The following is a 22,163-nucleotide window of genomic DNA, read 5'->3' on the forward strand; positions in this document are numbered from 1 at the left end:
TGTTTTTGTATGTGTGAATGAAGAAATGTGTTTAAAATAGGGATTTTAGGGCTTTGCCCATTTGATTTGGGTTTGGGGTAGGCAAAGTGTATAATTAGGGGCTTTGTCTACACAGTTTTGCCAAAAATTCTGGGCATGCGTGTGGTCCGATCGGACCACATTTTATCCTCCTCGGGAGCCCATGTCCGATCGGACATGGTGGGCTGTGGCTAAGACTTGAGGCGTGCATTTCCTTGAACGAGCCGAGTGAGCACTTCCGATCGGGGCATTGAAAACCTTAGGCAAGTGTGTAGTCCGATCGGACCACACTTACCTTTCTTTTCCTTGAATTGCCCAACTCACTTGGCACCTCATTCTGAACCCCCTTGGACGCCCATGTCCGATCAAACATAACAGGTTGCTGCTGGCTAGGAGCCTCGGAGGCATAAGGCGTACCAGGCGCCTAGACACTTGGATCGTGGGGTGTGCATCCTCTCGGTCGCGCCATGTCCGATCGGGCGTTCCGCGGACAACTTGGTGCTGGGCTCGCGCGGATGCAAGGCTGGACGTCCCCTCGGACTCTCGCGGCTGTTGAACGCCTCTTGGGCCATGCGTATCCAACGTGTCTTGGCATTCGATCGAATGCAGTAGGCTAGGTCACCTCCTAGAGTAAGAAACATGGTCCGATCGGACCATCCTCAAATTCCTAGGGTAAACAACGTGGTCCGATCGGACATCTCCAAACTCTCATGGCTCGCACGCCACGGCTCCTATCTTGCAAATGCATACCCAATCTTTTGGCATGCATACATACACACATAGGGAGAGGGAATTTAGCCTCATAAGAAAACCCCCAAAATTTCCATTTACATAATCTTTAATAACTTCCAACACCTCAAGTACTTTTTAGGCACTCTTGGGCACTAAGATTATTTTTTCCCTATGTGTTATATTTTTATAACTTAGACAAATTTTTCTAAGTATAAAAACAAATTTTATTCTTGGTGAATTTTTTCTGTATGGTTACTCACCTCCCCATGTTTTATTCATTTTTGTAGATGAATCGGTCTGACTATAGGGGAGGTGACAATCATACGGACTCCGACACATCCGTCCTGCAAACAATCGAGACTCCCTTAAATAGTGATTCCTCACCAGACTCGTCTACTGGTTGCACTCCAGAGGACCGTCTTCGCCGCTTCAAGCAGATCCTCCCTCGCTCAGCTTTGTATCTTCTCCACGAGGAATAGTTCCTTCAACAAGTTTCTCAGTCGACGATGAGGGTGAAGCAATCCAACGGACTTCCTCAGGAACATGATCCGCAGGTTGCCCACAGAGCGGTGCAGAAGGTAGTGAAGCGCAATCATACTCGTACTGCCACAGCTCCAGAAAAACCTTCACAGGAATTTGCTACTGCGATCCAGAACCTGGCTGTCCAGAAGCCACGCAAGGAGGGAGAAGAAGAACCTTCCTGGTTCATTGCCGATGCTTCAAAACTTAATCCCGCACTGTTCCAAAAACACATTGAAGCTTTAGGCTTGAGAGGGGTCAACGTGATATGTCCGAGTTCTCACCAAAGAGCAAATAGGCCTGGTGGAACATACTGTGCCTGGTCCAGGCACCATGTACATGCCGGGGCAACACTTCCGCTACACCCATATTTCTGGTCTGTAGCGGATTATTTCAATGTTTCCCCATTCCAGATCGCACCGAATTGGATCCAGGCACTCTCTGCGCTGTACATCCTCTACTTCCTGCACGGTTGGGATGAGTCCACCCCACATGAGGTGCACTACTTATTTGACCTCAGGACCAATCCTTCCCACAACAACACGGGCTTCTTCCACTTCTACCATAGGCATAGGGGGATTACATATCTTAACGGTATCTCTCACAAATCAAACCCCGGGAAGTATCACAAAGAATACTTCCTTACATCGGACATTGAAGCCAACAACTTGGCTTTTACACGTGCGGGTCCATTCGAGCGACCGTTGCCTACTAAGGGAATGTTTAAGCGGGCCGAGAAGTTTGCCAAGATGAGTCTTAGGGAAAAGGATGTGAAAAAATTGGTCACCCTGGACCTTCTTCAGATGGTGGGTTTGGTGCCATGTGACCAAGATATGGCGGCGGAAAGTAGCACCAGGGAGAACAACACGACTGATCAGTCCAACGAGGGCACGGAGCTAGTGACTAATCAGCTTTCTCCTGGACCTTCTCCGCTCTCTCGTAGACCTGGCGACTTAGTCATTAGAGAGCCCAAACCTCAGCGCAGATCTACTATTCCCGCTCAGCCCGGGAAAGGAAAGGCTACCCAGGTTGAGGGGGAACTTAGCTCATCCTCGGATGACGAGGATGAGTTCCTTGATCAGATCCTCAACGTAGGTAACACATGTCTAGTAAACATAGGAAAATTTTAGATAGCTTGGTGATTCGAGAGTAACAAAATTGTAGTATACACTTGTACACATTTCATTATGTTTATATCTCTAACAACCTTGTGTTTTCCTCCTTACAGACGCAGACATGCTCAGAGTGTGCGTTGCTTCAAAGAGGAAAATTGGTGATGGAAGTGGCTCTATGCCCCCACAGAAGATTCAGAAGGTAGTACCACCCAGTCAAGGGAGGCAAACTGAGGGACCGACCACACTTCCGCCACTGACTCCCTCTTCGCTTCCTCCTTCTGCGAGCCTAACTCCTACTCACCAGGGTAGCTCGAGTGAGGTCTTTTGTGCTGTTAGTGACCTAGGCAAGGGACTTCTTGAGGAGATTGGCCATGACGCTTCAACGCTCCAAAGCTTAGAATCTTACCCTCGGCTTAGCGTTGAAGTCGTCTTGAAAAGAGGGCTCGCTCAACTGATGAAGGTAAGTATTTTCCTTTAAGATAATTTATTATTAATATTTTTGCTTGTAATAACCTTTTGTCTTCCATGCAGTCACTCGTCACCATCGGTCACGCTCAGCTCTGAGCAGTAGACTACAAGGAGTTGATCAAGGTGCTAAACGATCAACTGGTGGAGGCCAAATCCAAGCTGGAGTAAGCAGAGAGAACCGTAGTTGAACGGGATGAGTCTCTCAGGAAGCTTTCTGATGAGAACCAGAAGCAGGTTCAAAACAACAACTCCTTGACAGCCCAACTGGAGAAGCTGTCCCTCGAGAACAAGGGGTTAGCTCGGGATAATGAGAGACTGATCAACGAAAATGAAGAATTGAAACAAGAAAAGGATCTTGATTTCATTCGCTTTGAGGAGGCCAGTTTCGACTGCTTTTATAAGGTCTGGAAGCTGAACAAACCTCTCAATCTTGATTGTTTCTCCAAGGAGGCTCAGGCAGAAGAGCTTGCCAAATGCAAAGCAAGGGCCGCTGAAGAAGCTGCCAATCCTCCTGCACTCACTCCCGCCTCCTCTGCTTTATCATTCCGAGCGAGAGGGGCAGCTGATGCCGAGGAGGGGGTCGATCAACCCACTAGAGGAGCACGCCAGTGACTCCCTCTCATAGTTAATCATAGTTTGCTTTACTTTGTATTTTGTTGCTCGAACTAGTGAGCTATTTTGACACTTAGCACTTTACTCTTTCTTTGTCGAAAACTTTAAACTTTTAAGTTTTTACTGTACATAGCAAAGTTCTTAGATGTCTTTAATTTCACATGAGTATTTAGTTTTCTAACTTAGAAATTTTAACCATTCCATAAGTCCATACTAAATATACTTCCTCATGCTCTTATTGCTCTAACTTTTTATGAGCATAAATTTTATCATTACACGAATACCTGTTTCTAACTTAAATTTTTTTAAAAATTCTAAGTTCCTTTAGCTTTGTAAAACAAGATAGCTTAATGGCCATTTTAGACTTCCAAACTTACAAGTCAGCCCAAAAACAAATATATTTGCTCGTGCTCTTATTGCCTGTGTTGAAATACAAACCAGTATACCCTATGTGCCCCCCAAGTGATTGAGGGTTGATAAATCCTTAATCACTTGCTACTTGACCAAATTTGTCCGAGTAGTTACTACTCGTGAAACACATAAAATATACTAACATATTTCAGTAGTTGAGCACTACAAAAACATTATTTAAACGTTGGTCCTTCATATCATGATACCAACCAGTTGAACACTGTCTGGTATACATTTACACTTAGCTTTTAGAAGACCTGTTTTGTTTAAATTAATGTGACAGTTGAACACTGCCAAGCAAAAATAATCAACACATATGCAAAATTTGTAGCAAGATTCGACCACGCTGCGCGTGGTCTCTTTTATTACTCATAATAATAAGTGACAAAACGTGTCTAACAACGAGTTCCAAATAAAATAACATTGTTCAAAATAATGTGACTGGGTAGCAAATAACTAGTCCACAAACAAAAAACTTAAATAACAAGTTAAGCACTTGATACAAAGCTACTACTCTGCAAGCAGTATTTATTGATAATATTTTCTCAAGTGCTCGCCGTTCCGGTAGTTCCTGATCAGCTCTCCATTCAACCGAGCAAGCTTGTAGGTGCCGGGTGGTAAGACTTGCTCAATTTGATACGGTCCTTCCCAGTTTGGTCCTAGCACACCAGCTGCTGGGTCTCTAACAAACACCTTTCTTAGGACTAAATCTCCGACCTGGAACTTTCGATCTCGCACTCTGGAGTTGAAGTAGCGTGCCACTTTTTGCTGATGAGCAGCTACTCTGAGGTTTGCCTCCTCTCTTCTTTCCTCGAGGAAGTCCAATGATTCTGCTAACAACTGATGGTTCTCCTCTTGGTTGTACACGGTCCTTCTATGAGAGGGTGGGTCTATCTCCACAGGTAACATGGCTTCATACCCATATGCTAAAGAGAATGGGGTATGACCAGTTGCCGTCCGAGCAGTAGTCCTATATGACCAAAGGACCTCTGGTAACTCTCCTGCCCAAGCACCCTTAGCTTGCTCCAGGCGCTTTTTTAGAGTGTCCTTCAATGTTTTGTTCACCGCTTCAACCTGCCCATTGGCTTGAGGATGGGCTACCGAGGAGAAACTTTTGGTTATGCCATGCCGAATGCAAAAATTGGTAAATATGTCGCTGTCAAACTGGGTGCCAGACACTATCTTCTTAGGTAGACCATAGCGACATATTATGTTTTTAACCACAAAGTCCAATACTTTATTCGATGTGATCGTGGCTAATGGCTCGGCCTCAGTCCACTTAGTAAAATAATCTACCACGACCACCGCAAACTGCACTCCTCCTTTTCCCTTGGGCAACTTCCCAATCAGATCAATGCCCCACACTGCAAAAGGCCACGGACTTTGCATTTGCTTCAAAATATTTGGGGGCGCTCTGGGTACTTTAGAAAATCTTTGGCATTTGTCACACTTTTTCACATATTCCATAGAGTCCTCGTTCATGGTAGGCCAGAAAAACCCTTGCCTCAAGATCTTCTTAGATAGACTCTGCCCCCCAGCATGATCTCCACAAAACCCCTCATGAACCTAAGCTAATAAGTTCTTTGACTGGTCGGGCGTTATGCACCTGAGTAGAGGTAAGGAGTATCCTCTCCTATACAACACTCCATCCACCATGGTGTATCTAGCAGCTTGCCTCATAATATTCCTTGCTTCATTACGACCATCTGGGAGGGTCCCTTGCTCAAGGTAAGCAATGATGGGAGTCATCCAGGTGTCGGCTATCGTAATCGGCATGGCCTCTTGTCTATCAATGCTTGGCTCCGCCAAGTATTCTACTGGTACTATATTCAGAGTTTCGGCATCCTTTGCACTAGCAAGCTTTGCTAGAGCATCGACATTGGAATTCTGCTCCCTTGGTACTAACTTGATGGTATACTCCTCGAACTGGGCTAGCAAATCTTTGGTCTTGTTTAAGTATGCCACCATGCGTAGGCCCCTTGCTTGGTATTCCCCCAATACTTGGTAGACCACCAATTGGGAATCACTATTTATCTCTACCGACCGGGCACGTACATCTCTAGCCAGTCGCAAGCCTGCTAAGAGGGCCTCATATTCCGCATCATTGTTAGAAGCATTAAATCTGAATCTTAGTGCACAATGAATTCGGTGCTTCTCTGTTGTGACTAGCATAATCCCAGCTCCTGAATGGTGCTCATTCGACGATCCATCAACAAAAAGTTGCCAAGTATGAATTTCTTCTTTTCGCCCAGTAACACTCTCCTGCTGGTCGGGGACCTCAACGATTCCGGTACATTCAGCAATGAAATCTGCCAAAGCTTGACCTTTAATAGCAGTCCTCGGTTGGTACTTGATTTCAAATTGGCCTAGCTCAACCGCCCATTTAAGTAGCCGACCAGACGACTCCGGCTTCTATAAAACTTGGCGAAGAGGCTGGTCACTAAGGACCTTGATGGGATGAGCCTGAAAGTACGGCCGCAACTTTCGTGACGCAAGTACCAAGCAGTAAGCCAACTTCTCAATCATGGGGTATCGGGACTCCGCTCCTATCAATCACTTACTAACATAATATACCGGGTGCTGCACCTTATCCTCCTCACGTACTAAGGCAGCGCTAACAGCGTGTTCCGTGACTGCTAGATATATGAATAGGTCTTCTCCATCAACTGGCTCAGAAAGAACAAGAGGTTTAGCCAAATGCTCCTTTATCGCCTGGAAGGCTTGTTCACACTCTGTGGTCCATTCAAACTTCTTGCCTCCTTTAAGCAGGTTAAAGAACGGGACGCACTTGTCCGTTGATTTCGAAACGAACCTGCTTAGAGCTGCAATCCGCCCAGTCAAGCTTTGCACATCCTTTATTTTTGTTGGAGACTTCATCTCTATGAGAGCCTTGATCTTCTCTGGGTTTGCCTCAATTCCTCGGGAGTTAACAATAAACCCAAGGAATTTTCCAGAACCCACTCCAAATGAACACTTGAGGGGGTTTAACTTCATGTTATACTTCCTCAATATTGCAAAGCACTCCTCTAAGTCTCCCACATGCCCCTCAGCTTCCTTTGACTTCACCAGCATACCGTCTACGTATACCTCCATGCTCTTGCCGATTAAGTCACGAAACATACCATTCACCAAGCGCTGGTAGGTAGCTCCTGCATTCTTTAATCCGAAGGGCATCACTCTATAGCAATATAGCCCTATATCCGTTCGGAAGCTGGTATGCTCTTCATCAGGAGGATACATGCTGATCTGATTGTACCCCGAATACGCATCCATGAAGGACAAGGTCTCGTGACCAGAGGTTGCATCTACCAACTGGTCTATTCTTGGTAAAGGAAAGCAATCATTCTGGCACGCTTTGTTTAGATCAGTAAAATCTACACAAGTCCTCCACTTTCCATTGGGTTTGGGCACCAAGACTGGGTTTGAAACCCAAGCTGGGTAGTATGCCTCTCTAATAAACCCCTTCTCCTTCAATCGCTCTACCTCCTCCTTAAGAGCCTTTGCTCGATCCTTGTCAAGCAACCTCCTCTTCTGCTGTACCGCTGGATATCTTTCGTCCACGTTGAGCACGTGGCTGATCACAGTTGGTGAGATACCCACCATATCCTTGTGAGACCAGGCGAAGACATCTTGATTCCTTCGCAAGAATTCTATCAGCTGTACTCTCACCTCATCTTTCAACTTCTTTCCAATCTTGACCCCTATTGTCGGGTCATTCTCATCTATAGGGACCTCCTCTAACTCCTCGGACGGTCCCACATCACTCTCATAATCCCCAAAGCGAGGATCAATATCTCTTCCCTCGCTTTGGGCAACGCCCTATTTGGTGACTTCATCACCTGATGGGGTCTTCTGCTCTTTTAAACTAGGAGTGCTCTCCTGGCCACACTCCTCTAACATCTCTTCATCGTTCACCACTACAAAACTCTGGTCTACATTCATCTCATCCACCTCCTCTTTTTCAACACACACAATCATGTTGTTCTCCTTGGCACTTTTCTTCGCCTTAGCTATCGAGGCATTATAGCACTCTCTAGCTTCCCTTTGGTCTCCTTGGACACAGCCTATGCCAGCGCTGGTCGGGAACTTCATAGATAGGTGCCAAATTGAAACTACCGCATGCAAGTTGGTGAGTAGTGGTCGACCAATAACCACATGGTAGGCGGACGAGCAGTCAACAATCAAAAACTCAGTCATCACGGTTTCATGCTTGGGGGCCTCTCCCGTCGTGACAGGTAACTTGATTGTCCTAGCTGGTGATAGTCCTTCTCCAGTAAACCCATAAATGACGCGAGAGCAAGGCTTCAAGTCATTGACGGATAGCTTCATCTTTTCAAAAGAGGACTTATAAATAATGTTTACGGAGCTTCCCGTATCAACCAGACATCTTTTCACCTTCATATTAGCTATTTGGACTGTCACAACAAGAGGGTCATTGTGAGGATACCTCACGTGTTTAGCATCTTCTTCTGTGAAAGTGAGGGACTCACTTTCATACCTTGGGCTCTTTGATGGTCGTTCCTCCACCGTCATAACCTCGGAGGTGGATGCTGCACCCAACCCATGACGAAGGGTGCGAGCATACCTCTCCCTTGCCTTGTTGCTATCTCCAGCAAGATGTGGCCCTCCACATATAGTATCCAATGTGAAGTCCACAGGTTCAGGTTGCAAAGGTGGGGACCGTTGCCGCTTGAAACCAGAATTATTGTTGCTCCCCTCTCCCTGGGTCTTCTCTGCCTTATACTTTTTTAATTTCCCCGACCGGAGGAGAAACTCTATCTCATCCTTAAGGTGATTACACTGATTTGTGTCGTGACCATAGTCTCCATGGAAATGACAGAACTTGTTCTTATCCCTCTTACTCATCTTCTTCTTGATTGGTGGGGGTCTCCGGTAAGGGACCTCCTGATGACTGGCTAGATAGATCTCCGCTCAGGTCGCCGAAAGAGTGGTGTAGTTGGTGAATCGAGGTTCATACTTCGTTGGCTTATCATTCGATCCCGACTTAGCCTTTTTCTCATTGCGGCGGTCAAACCCGTTATTCCCACGTTTCTTACTACCGCCTTGATCATTTCCGCTATCCTTCGGAGTATCATCTGATCCACTCGGATTGTTCAACCCATTCTCTCCTTTCTCAATGGCATCATCCAACTTCATATACTTATCTACCCGGTCCAAAAACTGCGGTAAAGTTGAAATTGGATGGCGGTGGATGTTGTCCCACAAAGGACTTCGATAAATAATACCGGAGGAGATTGCCACCATTTTCCCTTCATCTCCAACCGCGGTAGCCCGATTGGCTTCTCTCATAAACCTTTGGATGTAGTTCTTGAGAGACTCATCTTTACCCTGCCTAATATCCACCAAGTGGTTGGCATAAACAGGAGGGGTTCAGGCAGTACTGAACTGCCTGCAGAACTTCTTCCTAAAGCTCTCCCAAGAGGTGATGGAGTCTGGTTTGAACTTCCAGTACCACTCCTGGGCAGTGTCTGACAAGGTGGTGGGGAAGACTCTGCAGCGGTAGTCATCACTCACCCCAAGCAGCTCCATCTGATCTTCAAACTTTCCAACGTGTCTTACCAGGTCTGCCTTTTCGGTATAAACTGGCAATACCGGTGCTTTGTATTTCCTTGGTGGTTGGGCTGCTCTTATTCTAGCACAAAAAGGGCTACCACTTCTGTGGTCTACTGGATCAATAACTGGTTGTTTCGTCAAACTTTGGACTGCCGCCGTCAAGGCATCAAGTTGGGCTTGGATGCCCGGGGCTACTGCTGGGGACGCACCCTCGGGACCGCTTGGTCAGGCACTCCTATCCGGCGTACCATCGTCGAGTATTTCTACTCGACTGGTAGGACGGATTGGCTCCTGCCCTTCGACCGGAACGGTCCTCCTTCTGTCATCAATGACGTCCCTCAGGTCCTTCTGAGCAGTGTTCTTTCCCAACCAGTCGAACACCGTACTCCGAGTCTTCTCGGAAGGTCTGCTAGGTGGAGCGTGCTCTTTGCCATTACGCTAGTTGGGATGTCGTGGTGGCTTCCCCGTTTGAGCTGGGTGATCTTCTCCTCCTCGTCGGTCATTATTCTTCTCCTTCGACTGGTTGGTGTTGTGACTGTCAGCTTCATCACGCCCATGTCCATATTTGAAGTGGGAAGTCTCTTTGCCATGAGGAGCTTTGTTGTGCCCCTGTTCAGAAGGTGTTTTATTACTGCCTGACTTATGACTCCCAGACCTGGAAGTCTCTGATCTGGGCTCCTTGAGGGGGTCTTGGAGTTCCCCCTCTGGGTTGAGGCAGTGCGCGATCGGACTCCCTCTTCCTCATGACCAGGTGGGTTGCCACCATTCCTGCCTGGCCGATTAGTTTTCTTATGACCAACTTATGTGGTCCTTGCCTCTGGGGTGGGTGTCACCCCAGGCACAGCTTGAGCATTGGCTCGGGTCAATTGCGTAGCTGCCTCCAGAGCAAGTGCAGCTTCGCGATGTCGCCTGTCGGCCTCCTCTTGCTGTCGACGGATCTCCTTGCTCCTAGCGTCCATATCCCGTCTCTGCTTGGCCATTTCCTCAGCAAAGGCCTCCTGCCTAGCATTGAACTGAGCTAGCTCCTCCTGGAACGCGCTCATGGTCTCCTGGAGTTCCTCAACTTTAGGAGCTACATCCTCGAGCACGACCCTGGGCTCATTCTCATGATCTTGAACACTGGGACCCTCTGATCTAGTATGCTCCTTAGAGGTGCTTGCCCTCTTGGAGGCCGCGGTGGTGTTCTTAGGCGCCATATTGCTTCAGGGACTCTCTGTTCTTCTCTTCAGGCTCTCAATGAAAGCACCAAAATGTTGACTGTGATTTTAGCCAACGACGTGAGAACGTCAAATACGACAAGCCTTCAAGAGAATATAAACGACAACAGACAATTTTAATCAACAAAAGTAAATAACACGAGATTTTTATAGTGGTTCAACCCCGATAGTCAGTAATAGCCTAATCCACTTAGAGATTTTATTACTGTATTCACACTCAATATCAGATGAACCAATGTCAGCTGAGTTTCTTCAGTGCAAATATTCCAGAATACAAAAAAGGGTTTCTCTCAGGAAGCACACACTTTCTCTCTCTAGAACACAGATTCACTCTTAATTTGCCAAAAAGTCCCGTTACGTTCCTCCCAACCCTTTATTTATAGGCCTGGGATTCTCAACTGATATCCCCTTTAGATAGGGATATTTTATTATTCACCTTATATTTATATTACAATAAATGTTTAAAATACAACTGATCCCTCAATTCGAGTGAGGAGTGAGAGATTCCCGGGTGCCTAGACCAATTCTCACTGAAGTTGTTTCGGGGATTTTAACGTAGTCTCACATGCATGTTGATTACTCCTTCGAACTTTCCGTGGGCCAAAGGTGGTATATGCATGGCTCTCCTCGGACCAAGGTGGTCCGAGCCAACTCCCTTTGCACCTTACCTCAGGTAAGTCCGAGGTAACCTCCTCCATGACATGTCCGATCGGACATGATGGTCTTCTCCTCGGTCTAAGGTGGTCCGAACCATCCTCTTTGGCATCCCACCTCGGTCAAGTCCGAGCCTATTTCCTTCAATCAAGGTCCGATCGGACCTTGTAGTCTTCTCCTCGGACCAAGGTTGTCCGAGCCATCCTTTTTATGCCTTCTCCTCGTACCAAAGTGGTCCGAGGCACCCTACCTTACACTTCACCTCGGACAAGTCCGAGGCATCTCTCCCATGGCATGTCCGATCGGACATGATGTCCTTCTCCTCGGACCAAAGTGGTCCGAGCCACCCTGACTGGCACTTCACCTCGGACAAGTCCGAGGCATCTCTCCCCTTGCCATCTTCAACTATGTCCGATCGGACGTGATGTGGCCTTCCCTTGACTGAAACCTAAGTCCCAATCCTTAGCTTGTATGGGACCTCTTTCCCTTAGCCTCTTACCTCGGATGAATCCGAGCCAAATCACCCAGGAAACCTACCTCGGACACGTCCGAGCCAAGCATTTGGGAGACTCACCTCGGACACATCCGAGCCAAATACTTGAGAGACTCCCAACCTAAGGTCCAATCGGACCTCTTGCCTTTATCCCTTGAGTCAAAATCCAAACCCCTCCTTTGATCTCCTTGGACTTGGATTTAAACAAATCAATTGGGTCTTCAAACTGGGGTCTGAGCCAAGCAACCCTTAGACCAAATATTCTCCTCGGTCGGGTGTATTTGCCTTGACTATGCATCCCTCAAGCAGTCCAACCTCTTAACTGATGTATTGGGCTATTACTAGGCCAGATCACCCAACTAACTCATGCCATGTGTTAATTTTATTGCCAAATCATTCTTTTCAAATTTTTGGGATAACAGCTTTCTTTTAATTTTTCGCAATATTTATGTGTTTGTACTGATTTGATTTGACTTAGTTTTTAAATTGTTGAATTAGATTTTTGGGAATATATAAACTGCTAATAGCAAGACATTAAGGTAAGTTTTCTTATTGTATTTTTTTAATTTTACAAATAATTGTAGAATTTGAATATTATAAGTATGTGGAACACTTCCAGATTGTTTTTATATGAAATATGTACCCATTTTTGTCACAATTACGTGGCAGCTAATGTGGCAAAGATACATTGACTGAACTGCCTAAATGGATCACCTCGCTAATTACAATGACATAATATTGGTGTCACCTATGAAAGCTGCCAAGGTCCTAGATTGTCGAGGTCAAATATCACCCGAAGGTCACCTCATAAGGTTAACAGTGACTATGATTAAAGACGAGTTTGGTAAAGCCCGCGTACTAAGCCTTAGTCACCTAACTACGAAGACCAAGTTTCGGTTGCCTGCCTCTTGGCACTAGGTTCTGGACACCATTTTTGAAGTGTCAAGCCTTGGATTGCTCAAGGAAGCATCACCACATTTTTGGTCGCTGAAATACTAATCGCCTGATAGTTTTTGTTGCCCAAATCTTGATCATCTAGAGGTTATGGTCGCCAACATTCCTAGTTGCCTAAATTGTACTGAAGTTAGGTCGTGTAATTCAGGTTCACTACTTATCCAAAACATACAACCCAATCAATTCTCTCATAACTTTGTGTGTATAATTTAGGGTTAAGCCCAATAGATTAGGCCTGTACAACTCAAATGTAACCCAAAATCCTCACTATAAATAGAAGGATAGGGGAATTCCAAGGGAGAGAGACACATCACTGACACATTGAATGCCATACATTTAGAAACTCCATTCTATAGAGAGCCCTTGTAATCAAATGTAACAAAGCTTACAAGCTCATATATCAAAACATTGACTAAAAACTTGCTAATGTTACTTTTTAGGCTAGACCACTATAAATCCTCTCTGTATCATTATTTTTAGCATTAGTTACACTTTAAACACTTGAGTCCACTCTCAAAAAACTTGCTAATATTATTCATAGGTTGTTTGATGAGTTTGTCCCAAAAACAAGTAAATAGGAGACAAGAAATTCTTGGGTCGCAATTATGTTTTTCAACTTGAAAAAACTTCATTCAATGGTGCCTAAGAGTTTGAAATGGCTCAACAACATTTAACTATAGGAATCAAGTATAATACAATCTTTTGGTGTTTCCGGGGTGATAGGTGTCACTGTTGAAGACCCTTAAAGTCACCCCTAATACGTATTAGGGGTGACGTTTCGTCGCTGATCCGTCGTTGCTAATAAGTTGTGTCTAATAGTCTATATTAGCAGCGACTGTGCACGACGCCCCTAATAATGTACTATGTCGCCCCTAAAGGATGACAAATTTCCGCAAACTTTATCCCATGTGGAGATATGTTGTTTTTTGTGGTGAAGTGTCGTTATTGATACCAAATAGTTTGATTATTAGGGGCGACGACGTCAACACTAATAATTTTTATTTTTTTAAAAAAATAATAAATTTTTTTATATTTAAAAATAAATAATTTAAAATTTCATTAATAACAAAAATATATTTGGTTACCACCAATGTCTCCACCGTGCGCTTTAGCCACATCTACTGACATCTCCGAACATGGCAATAATTTAACTAATCTATTTTTAAATTTAATTATTATTTATCATTAATTTTATAATGAATATTATTTTAATTCGTTAGTTAGTTTGAAATACAAATATATATATGAACAATGTACATAATAATGGACTTATTTGGAAACATATTTTCATTTATCAATATTTTTTTACAAAGGTACAAAACTAAGTAGAATAGACATTGTCATCACTAATTAAATCAACAACTATAAAGGACACATGATCACTATTATCATCACTAAGGCCGAAAAGTATTCATCATCATCATCTACTTCTTCTACATCGTCCACCATATCATCCTCATCGTCATTAATAAAACCTTATTATCCTAAACAATAGAAGAATGTTGATGGGAAGTCTCAACTTGTGTTGCTGGTTGATTTGATTTATGCACAAAAAACTCTTCGAGATCCACAATTTATACAAAATTGGATGAGTTAGTGTCATGTACTACACCAATATCATTTTTCTTTTCTGAAGCGTCTACAATGTCCAAACTTGTCAATAATTTACTCGTTGAACAACTTTCTAATCTCGTCCTTTAACACGAGAACATCACGATAGAAAACCTACTTTGCTTGGCTAACAAGTATGTATAGTTCATCTTTATATCATTAACCACTGACGTTGATGCTAGTGATATTATTTTCATCAACTATTTTTTCTTTTTGCGGATTTATGTTGAACCTTTTACACTGAAACAATACAACTGAATAGGCACTAGTAAAAGATAGCTCGAGTATTTCTTCAAGTTTCCTATAATAGTTAAACCTTCTGCCCTAGAAACACACACTCCACTATTTTGTGTAGTTCGATTTCGATCTCTATTGTATGAAACAAATCAAACCCCATTCACTATACATGCCTGATAAGAGTAGGCTAACAGATCTGACCCAGATGTTAAAGCTAGCAATTCATCGACTTACTCTAATGACACGAGCCGGTGCAAGTCATATATGTAATTAAGGGAGAATATAATAATGAGAAATTTAGATACAGAGAATGTCAATTTAAGTAAACAATTTGCTAAGTACAAATTACCTTCTTATGAAATCATGAACGAAACTCTTGTTTTTTGTAACAACTTATGATCAACACCCAGATCCCTTTGTTTCACCTCAATAAGGTGTTCCCTGTTTATTAACAATTTTAAGATTATAATTGGAATATATTGTAATGTGAAGAATGTGAAGATTAAAAAGAAATTAACTTACTCTAAAGACGCTTCAGTTTCAGGAGAATTATTCAATATTAACCACTTAGTTGTGTTCCGAGTCTTTTTGTCGAGGGACACAAGAGTTTCCTTACTAAGTGGACGACATTCAGATTCAAACACTGTGAGGTGTCGATTAACATACGGTACTTCCTCAATTCGATTAGGTTGATTAAGTTTTGTTTTCACACCTTTGAAATACATTTAACAAAATGTCAAAGCCTCATTTGCAACATATCATTTCGCTATGGACCCTTCTAGATGAGCATTATTCAGGCTGTAGTTTTTCAAATTTTTCATGTACCTTTCAAAAGGATACATTCACCTCATAAATATGACGCCTCCCAATATAGCTTCGTTAGGAAAATGCATTACTAGGTCAATCATTATGTCAAAGAATGCTAGAGGGAAAATCAACTCCATCTTGCATAAAATGAGAATCAAGTCATTTTTTTGCTTTCTCTATATCTTTTACATTCAGTGTCCTAGAGAAATTTTTTTTGAAGAAATTGCACAATTCTGTAATGGTGGTTGATATAGATTCTCATAGAAACTTCTGAACATCTTCTGCAAGTAATCATTTCATTATAACATGACAATCATTGGACTTCACCCCAACAATGTTTGAGTCATTATCAGTCACTTTCTTTTTCAAAATTGAACAAAATCTATTTGGCAGATTTACTCCTTTCAGAAATTGACAAAAGTCTCGCCTCTGTTTAGGAGTCAAAACGTACGGAGCATGCGAGTTCAATAATAGATTGTTCTCGTCTTCATAAATTCACAAAGATTTCCTAACTCCCATCTTCTTTAAATCATGTCTTGCATTATTATTGTTCTTAGACTTATGATTATCCAACAAGGTTCCAAGGAGACTGTCGCATACATTTTTCTTGACATGCATCATATCTAGGTTGTGTTTTAGCTGGTTTGAACTCCAATATTCAAGTTCGTAGAAAATACTTTTTTTCCTCCAATTACTTTCCTCTGCACTTTGTTTGCACTTCACACCCCTAAATCTATCACGTTTACTAGGAACATGAGGCGGGAGAGCTTTTACTTGTTCTAAAATTTGTTGACAAGTAAACTCTTGTCAATGACGTCTTTTCTCAACTTTGCCATTGAATTTTGTGTCATTTCTATACTTATGATTACTCTTCAAGAATTGTCTATTATCGACATAAGATGTCTTACCAATCACTCGGATTGAAGTATTGTCTTCATTGCACGTTGGACAATCTTCGTATCCCTACCCGCTTCAACCAGACAAACTACTATGAGCAGGGAAATTGTTAACTGTCCTCAGAAAGGCTGCATGAATCTTAAACAATTCAATCTTTGTGCCATCTATTGTGTCAACTCTGTTAATCTAAAACTATTTCAACTCATCCATCAAGGGCATTAAAAATACATCCATGTCCTTACTCGGTGATTTTGTCCAAGGAATAAGGAGAGTCAACACAAAATATGCCTCCTTCACAACTAGAGCGGGAGATTGTGGTTCGTCAAAACGACATGCCACATACTGTATGATAGGCTCATGTTGCCAAATGGATTAAACTCATCGTTAGCCAAACTCAAACAGACATTTCTTGGATCTTTTACATACTTAGGATGTGTGGCATCAATGTCCTTTAATCCAGACCCATCAACCGGATGACACAACATCCCATCTCTTTTCAATCTCCCAGTATGATGCCATAACATGTCCTTCGCTGTATTCCTTGAACTATACATTCATTTTAGTCTGGGAGTCAACAAAAAGTAACGAATCATCTTATGTGGAACCTTTTTCTCCTTCATCTTTTCATTGATCCATCTACTACTCCCACACTCCGGACATGAATCCTTAGTTGCATGCTCCTTGTAAAATAACATCAATCATATTTACTATTGATGGTAAGAACTCGTCAACTAAGTTAGATCAAGAACTTTGTGAGTCATAAAAGAAGCAAACTTAAATCGACTGAACTTCAAGCAAACTTTCTGATGATTACAAGAACACTTAACGTAAATGCTAGAATTTCATAATAGAGTGTGGTGGTCGGCTCCAGTACATGCCAAGGGTCTACGGGAGCACCTCAATTTCAGTACCTAGATGTACCTCCACTATCTATTTAGTATGAACATCATAGGCTAGCTGGGAAGGACCACATCAGGTACCTTGCTCGTACGACCAATACTTGTCTGGCATGGAGATTAGGATCAAACATCTGGGGTTTTTAGGGTCGTACCCCGGTACTTACTTCGTACTTACACAATCTCATTGGGTCATGTGTGGGTTCTTACCCTCACAAGGTGTCCTATTCTTTTAACCTTTTAATGTTCCTCCTCTGCTCATATAATTGCTCCATTGGTGACACCTGCCATAAAAAGCAAGGCCGAAGAATGCTTCAGAGATCAAAAATTTCTTGGGGACGATGGGTTATTACAGAAGCTCTATTGAGGGGTTTTCCAAGATTGTGTCACCACTGACAGAGTTGACACGCAAGAATCGTAGTTTACACAGTCAGTCAGGTGTGAGAACAACTTCTAGAGACTGAAGAAGAATCGTGTCACCGCTCCAATTCTGAGTCTTCCTACAGATCAGGACAAGTTTGTGGTTTATTGTGATGTCTTGAGGCAGGGCCTAGGTTGTGTCCTTATGCAGATAGGAAAAGTGATTTTCTAGGCAGCACGTCAGCTACAAGAGTATGAGCAGAGGTATCCCACACATGATCTGGAAATTGCAGCAGTGGTACAATATGATACATATATCCAAAGAGTTAGTAGAGGATATGACCAGAGCTAGAATAGAGTTATTGGTGTGCCAGTTGGCCAACATTACACTTTAGTCTACTCTTCTAGAAAAGATCAAGAAAAACAGTTGAGTGACCCACAATTGGGAAAATAGTAGAAGGGATGTTCTAGCTGGAGTAGTTATGGACTATACAATGTTAGGCTTGAGTTTATTGAGGTATAAGGATTGAATTGGTATCACGATGGACACTGGGATCAGGTGGGAGATTTTGGAAGAATCGCATACTATCCCTTATTCTCTACGTCTAGGCACCATGAAGATGTACCAAGATATGAAAGCTTTTAGCGATGTGGAATTTTTAACATCCACATTTACACACATGGATTGATTGGTATCCCAACCCTAACTTACTCAATTTCTTGTTGGCCTTATAGTGTGTTGGAGGAATTTTATTATCTTTCAAAAATGCAAACTTTAGTAACTTAAACAATTCATCAAAACAGTTGTGTGCCCACTTCCCCCTATCTTTCAAGTGAATGAACTTTGCCAAAAAGTTTAGGAATTATATCCAATTGCAACTCAGATACAACTCAGCTTCAATCTCGTCAACTTATCATAATACTAACCCATTCGGGTGTCATCCACACAATCTACTTTATCTACATTTATCATTAAGATGAAATTATCAATGACGTCGCTCATCTCATGTACGTGTTCATTTTCCTCGACAACCTCATCGGCAACACCCACTTCCACCTCCTGGTGCTAAATCTACTATTGATAATTCTGTTGAAAACCCTTGTCAAATACATAAGCCTCCATCATATATATAGTTTGCAGTCTAACATGCAAGCATCTGACGCATGGACATATAATTCTCCCATCGTAATCTATGTGTTCCTTCGTCATAATCAAGAGGCCTGGAGGCAGTTCCAATAAGCATCGCAATTATGATTCCTCAGTATCATCCAACTCTTATCGGTCACCATCTACGATACAAGAATAAACAACAATTAAGTATTATTGACTATGTGTGTGTGTGCCCTAATCCACATTTTCACCCCACTTCTAAAAGGGTAAAGAACATATCCCATTCATGTTTGCAGTATACATATAATTTAATCTACACTCTTAAAATTGTTTCATTTATGTAAAAAAATTGGCAGCACCTCCTTATGGTTCTCATAAGTGTGTAAACTAAAATTATAGGTATACAACAAACCTAAACTATCCATGCAGACTAAAAGTTATGGATAATTCGAAGAAGTATATTTAAGAGTCCTTACTCTCATAGCCTCTCTGAACGGGTCTAAGGTTTTTCGTGGTTAAAAATAATTAAGAAAAAATTATCACTAGGTGATAATATATAAAACTTCTATCCTATCTTTAATAATCAAATTTTATCACCAAAGAAAAACAACAAAAATAAAATAATTCCTTATGCTATCTATTTTATGATGTCTTATAAAGTCTTATGATATCCCCAATAAATCACGATGTTTTAAAATATCTTATTTTAAAATGTTATTTATTAAGCGTATTATTCTATTTAAGATAAATATTAATTCTTTTTTTAATTATTATTTAATTAAGTTTTATTATAATTAATTAATAGTAGTTATTTCCATACTTAGTTTTGTATTTTCTTGAGATTTTTTATAATTAGTTATTTTTTTAATTGTGAAACTTACTTTTTCTTCTGTCTAATTAATGTTAACTTTATTGAATTATTTTAAAAAAGTTTAAATTATCAATTATTTATTTTTATATAATTAATTTAGTAGTTGATAATAATTAGTAATTATTACTTTAAAACAATTAAATGCTTATTTTATTTTTATTAAAGGTTAATTTAATTCAATTTCCTTAAAATTATATATCAAATTTATTCATCATTTTATATTTTTTAAAGCTTAATTTAATTCTTAATGTATTTCTTAATTCAATTATTAAATAGTGATAAACTCAAACTTAAATAATTATTTATCATCAATTAGTTTGATAATGATTTCTCCTAATTATACTGAAATTTCGCCAGCATTACAACAATATTCTAACCTATTCTAAAATTTCAAACCCTAAAATTAACACTAAAAAATTTCTAAAACATTTCACAATATACATATTATGGACCAAATTTAAACACTAATACACCATACACATTGTAGAGTCCAAGAACTTTACTTAGCTAGTTACACTACAACAATTTTTCTCAAATATTACATTAAAATATAGCATAATTTTAGAAGTGCTATTGATAGGGAGACTTGGAGAAAAAAAGACCCGGGGAAAAAAAAACTTAGGCAGCAAACACTTTTTGCCGCCTGAAATTGACAAAAGAGAACAGAAAAAAAAACTTATCCCTAATCTTTCAGTGCCTCTCTCTCGCTCTCTCTCTACCAGCGTGCCTCTCTCTCGCTCAAATCCCTAATCTCTACCAGAAATCTCTACCAGTCTTTCTCTCATTGCATTCAGTCTCAAATCCCTAATCCCTAATCTCTCAGTGCATTCAGTCTTTCTCTCATTCGCTCTCCCTTGCTCTTTCTCTCATTCGCTCTCTCACATTCTCTCGACTTTCTAACCCTCGCACCGTTGAACCACACCACAACCACACCTTGCTGAAGCCTCCCTCACGCCGGTACTCACGTAACTGAAGCATTTGTGAGAAATGGGCTTCTTTCTTTCTATCTCTAATTATTATTAACTTAACTGTTTTTTTTTCTTCTTGGAAGTTTCCAAAATAGGAGGCAAATTTTGGTTGGCATGACCATGAGTTTTGCTGGGTTTTCGTGTAATCCAATTTTGTCCAATGCATTTGCAGAGACCGGTATCATTTCCTTCCCTTCTTCAAAGTTACCATTTTTAGTTCTTATTCTAAAGTGGGTATTGGGTTATTCTTACAGAAGTGGCAGAGGGTTTTCGTATCTACACTGATGGTGTAAACAAGTTCAAGATATCTGTACCGAAAGGTGAGCTAAAAATGGCTGCTTTTTCAGTTCAGCTTGTGTTGTGTATAATTTCAATTATTTGCTTTTTGTAGGGTGGTCATTGGCTGCAGGTGAGCCTGATGGGTTCAAATCCGTCACTGCTTTCTACCCAGAAGGGAACACTAGCTCCAACGGTATGAATTGTAGTTTTCTTCCTTCATCAACTGATTGATCTCTATGTGTTTGATAAAATGCCTCAATGGGGTTTGGTTTGGTTTCATTTTTCACCACTACCAGTGAGCGTTGTGATTACGGGGCTTGGTCCGGATTTCACCAAGATAGAATCATTCGGCAAAGTTGATGAGTTGCTGAGACTCTAGTGGGCATCCTCAAATTCTGCCAAGTAGTTACATTTTATTATTATTATTATTTATTTTCCTTTCTTAAACTCAATTCGTAATCTTTACGAACAGGTGAGTGGATTGGACAGGAGCTGGCAAAGACCACCAGGTGTGGAAGCCAAACTTATCAACAGTAAATCTTCCAATGGTAAGACTTTATATAATCCAGCATTCTAGTCCTGGTTTTAGCAAACTCTGGTATGGACTATGTGGTATAATTTGAACTGAATCATGTCAGGTTTCTACTACACCGAGTACACCCTGCAAAGACTAGGGGAGACTCACAGATACTTGTTCTCAGCGCTTGGAATGGCATCCAATGGTTGGATCAATAGGCTATACACCATCATTGGACAGGTATTTATAAATGCTCAAGATTTTGTGTTAATTAGGTGGGGTTCGGGTGGGGAAAGGGTGCGTGTATGTACGTGTGTCAATAAAGAAAATTTTGCTATTATTTGTTCTAAAGTGCATTTTAGTTTTTATATGTGTTAAAAGAACCATATTTTTTATTGTGTTTTCTAAAGTACTAAAGTACCATTAACTTGATTTAAAATGTATGTTAAAGTGATATTTGATTTATTTTTAATCATTATGTAACAAATTTTCATTACATGACTGGTTATGTTTTATTATTTGACATAATTTTATGTTTTCTTGCATATTGGTTATTTATATTTTCTGTTCTATAATATATATATATTTTTTTTTTGCTAGAACTTTTATAAATAAACCTTATATTTTCACATTATGGTTGTGTCAAGATCCTTTAAGTGGGCTTTAATTTGTTGGTTTTCCTTAAAGATTATTTCTTTGGTTTGTGTTGTTGCTTTTGTTTTTAATAATTTATTTTGCTGCAGCTGATGAAGGTAAGTCATTTCCCCTTTAGTTCAGGTTTATATAATTTTTTGTGTTGGAATTGTTTCTAATTAAGAGAATACAAAGAGAAAAATTAGAGA

At 41.2% G+C, this 22,163-nt stretch overlaps 1 pseudogene; it reads left to right on the plus strand.

Annotated features, from left to right (window-relative positions):
* The first annotated feature begins 1,256 nt into the window (after nt 1–1,256).
* Nucleotides 1,257–21,737, plus strand: LOC133824600 (psbP domain-containing protein 3, chloroplastic-like; annotated as a pseudogene).
* Nucleotides 21,738–22,163: the final 426 nt, after the last annotated feature.

Source organism: Humulus lupulus, chromosome 1 (genome assembly GCF_963169125.1).
Source record: "Humulus lupulus chromosome 1, drHumLupu1.1, whole genome shotgun sequence".
In the NCBI taxonomy this organism is placed as follows: domain Eukaryota; kingdom Viridiplantae; phylum Streptophyta; class Magnoliopsida; order Rosales; family Cannabaceae; genus Humulus; species Humulus lupulus.